The 3,490-nt window shown below is 40.6% G+C and overlaps 1 long non-coding RNA gene across 1 annotated transcript; it reads right to left on the bottom strand.

Moving 5' to 3' along the window:
- Nucleotides 1-1,268: 1,268 nt before the first annotated feature.
- On the bottom strand, nucleotides 1,269-1,718 carry LOC139833519 (uncharacterized). Its single transcript, XR_011749334.1, has 2 exons — nucleotides 1,642-1,718; nucleotides 1,269-1,474 (listed from the first exon to the last, which is right to left on the bottom strand). It is a non-coding gene; the product is annotated as an uncharacterized lncRNA (long non-coding RNA).
- Nucleotides 1,719-3,490: the final 1,772 nt, after the last annotated feature.

Below are 3,490 nucleotides of genomic sequence, written 5' to 3'. Positions count from 1 at the left end.
TGTTGAAGAAGTTACTTCAAAAGAGTTCCACAACATAAAACACTAGGATGGGGTAACCCAATTTTATTTATCCTTCCCGACCATCTCCATATGGTTGACACATCCTTTCCCGTACCCTTCTGGTACTTCAAAACAAGTTCTTTCCTTTCCTTTGTCAAACAATTTTGTAAAACAAAACTCATCAGGCTAAGCAACAGCCATTCCAACCGTCCATGACCGCGGACACGACTATTCGAATAGATTTGACTCTGCAGAGTTTGCACACTTTCCCCACAAGATCCGCGAGTTCATCATGTGGGCATCATCCCCGCATATCAACTATGCCATGACAAAAACTCGGACATAGCCTTTCGCCTATTCGTCTTAGCACGGGATCCTACCCTATGGAGTATGTACCTCCCCGGCACCGTGGCGGCTCACCTCACTTTGAGCGTGGCTCCACCGCCAAGCCAGGAGACCCATAGTGTCTTCCGGACGGGTCAGCCCCGAAGGCCTCCCGTTATACTATTGTCTCCACCAACGACAATCCGGATTCAGGGGTAACCTTACCCTTATATAGTTGTGCGGTGTCCCATGTTAAGAAGAACAAACTACGAGCTAAGCCCCGTCCCACTCCAGGGTAATGTGGTTGCGCGGGTTGATTGTCACGGGTGAATACTTAGACGCCAAAGTTTTCGAAAACAAGATTTTCTTTCCAACCATCTTTGCCAAGATCCTTTCCTTTCATAAACACACACTTGGGTAAGTCCAACTCACCCAAGGTTTTCATAAAACATTTACAACAAGGTAAGCCTTGAGGGGTTCCCAACCTAAAGTTTCATGAGTTGAACTACTATTGCACTACGGCCGAGGTGAGAGTCATCACGCCATAGATGGTGAGAAAAGGAGTAATGGAGTGGATCATACTTGCTTAAGGTAAGCATGTACTATGACCACACAAGGAGGATTATACTTTCAGATTTGTGGTGCTAAATATACAACTTAGATAGTGGATTATCACTATCCAACATACTCTCCAATGGGTACACGGCATACTCCTCTCAAGTTGAGAATACACCAAGATCATGACATTGATACCTCTATACTACAAAAGTGGTGGGTGTAGTGTAATTCATTATCTTGAGATGGAACATGCTCAAGTCGAGCATACAAGATAACCAAGAGGAATAGCACGGCCATGATACCATGCATCCCATAATCACAAAGACAATAGTGGAGTATCACCACTAGGGAGTACTCCACTAGCAACCATACATATATGACAATAATAAGGAGAACAACACACATAGAACCAAGGTGCTTTGGACATCAACAAATGACATCCAACTAGACACCAAATCAGAGGTCAAAAGATGGCTTGCCTTGGCTTATTTGTCCCTGTACTTCTTCAACTCCATCAATATAAGAATTCCAACAATATAAATAATCTTCTCATCCGATTCCACTTCTTCTTCTTCTCCGGAATTGTTCGCATCTATCGTCGGAAAATATAAAAGGAACACAATCAATCACATTGCATCAACAAGACAACATTCAACAATCAACAACTAACCATGCAGCCAAGGTATAACATACTAAAGACCTATAGACACCACAAAACAATTTTTAAGAGTTTTAATTTAGAAAACCCCATTTAATTACCTAGTAAAGGTATGAGTGCATCACAACTTAGCAATTGCCTCTCTCAGTTATCACCATGGTATAAACCAAATATCCCCTGGTAGATAACATCATAAAGATGACAAGTGCATTAGTTTGGCAACAAAAACATTCACATTATAATTTGAAACATTTTTGGAAAAGCGGGCAATCATTCTCCCTATTTTAAGAAGCTTACATAACACTACACAAGAATAGGAGCAAATGATATGCCCCACCATTTGAAGACTTAAGCAAAACAAAACAGCTAAAGTTAAATTGCAGAGGTTTTGTTTTGCAAGCATAAAACAAAGGTTGCCCATCTCTACTAAAAAGAGTTGGTCAAGGGTTTTAAATAAACCAAAAAGTTTTGCTTCAACAATGCATGTCACACATAAACATTACTAACAGCAATAAATATGTATTAACAGAGACTAATAATATTTTTCCTATATAGCCAGTACTAATACAAGACTAACCCAATTGGAATCACCCAAAAATATTAAACCTACAATTTTAGGAATTTCTTTGAATCATTTGTACAGAAAACAAGATCTGTAAGCCATAAATCGTAGAAAAATCCTAAAAATATGAGGCCACTGGCATTCGAAAGATATTTAAACAGAGATTCACACACAATTGGATTTGGGTTCAAATTGTTTCTGAAACTCTCAAAATTGGATTTACAAGTTTACTGCATGCTTTCACCATTTGCTTTAACTATGGAGTTACAGAACAGATAAAGGTTTGAATCTTGTTTGATATGATTAAGAAAACATTCAGTAATCCTACAGAATTGGAATCACACAAATAGGTTCAAAAATGGATTTTTGATGATTTAAAAGCTAACAGCCATGTGTGCAGAACACACAGAACAAGTTTAATTCATCAAAAATCATACACAAATCATAAAAATATGAGGTCAGCTGCATCTGAAAGGTATTAAAGGTGGTTCTTACCCAATTGGTTCCATTCAAAAATTCGCTTCCAAGCTCCTGGTTTAATTCGACAAAGTCAGATCTGACCAGATTTTGATCTGTGAACCATTTCAATTTCAGGAGGTCATTTGAAGTGAAACCAACGCCAAAATGAAGGTATTGGAGAGGGCTTTCACCCACAGTTGAGTTTGCTCAAAAAGGTTTTGTAAAATGGAAGAAATCTAACAAACAGTGATTCTGCATGTTTGCAGAACTTTATTTACTATGCAAAATCCGTAAGAAATTTGAGGATGAGACCAACGCCAAGTTGTAGATCTTTTCAATACCTATCTGCGGAACTTTGAATCATTCGATTTGGATCTACACACGAGATTTGGTGGATTTTACAAGATCGTACCAGAATCTGAAACAGCAAGATAGCAGAAATTACAGCAAGATTTTGGACGAACTTTGGTCAAGAGCTTTAGATCTGAGGATAGCTCAACCTTCTCCATGCTTGGACCAACATGCACCTGCATCAAGATCCAATCTTGTGAGAGGAGAAAGGAGAAATAGGGGTGGATTCAACTAGGGTTAGGGGAGAAGAGAGTGAGAGGGATGCTCTCATGGTGAGGATGAGCTTGATGGAGGAGGGGAGCTTCATCTAGGTGCCTTTCCATGGCCTTGGCCGGCCATGGTAGCTAGGTGGAGCAGGATTTCGTGGGGGAGAGGTAGGAGAGGGGTGTGAGTGATGTAGCCCCGGTCACCGACGTTGCTACACCAAGACCAACAAGTCCCCCAAGTGGACCGATGACACGAGCCCGAGTCAAAGCTCTTCATGATGAGGTGAACTCGCTCCTCACCACCCTTGATCTTGGTACCCCTTTGGATGGATTGCTACCTCATGCCGACGTGCTATGTGTCATTAGGTACAA

This window comes from Lolium perenne, chromosome 7 (assembly GCF_019359855.2).
Source record: "Lolium perenne isolate Kyuss_39 chromosome 7, Kyuss_2.0, whole genome shotgun sequence".
Taxonomy (NCBI): Eukaryota; Viridiplantae; Streptophyta; class Magnoliopsida; order Poales; family Poaceae; genus Lolium; species Lolium perenne.
The sequence above is the reverse complement of the archived record's forward strand: the minus strand, read 5'-3'. Positions and strand labels throughout refer to the sequence as shown.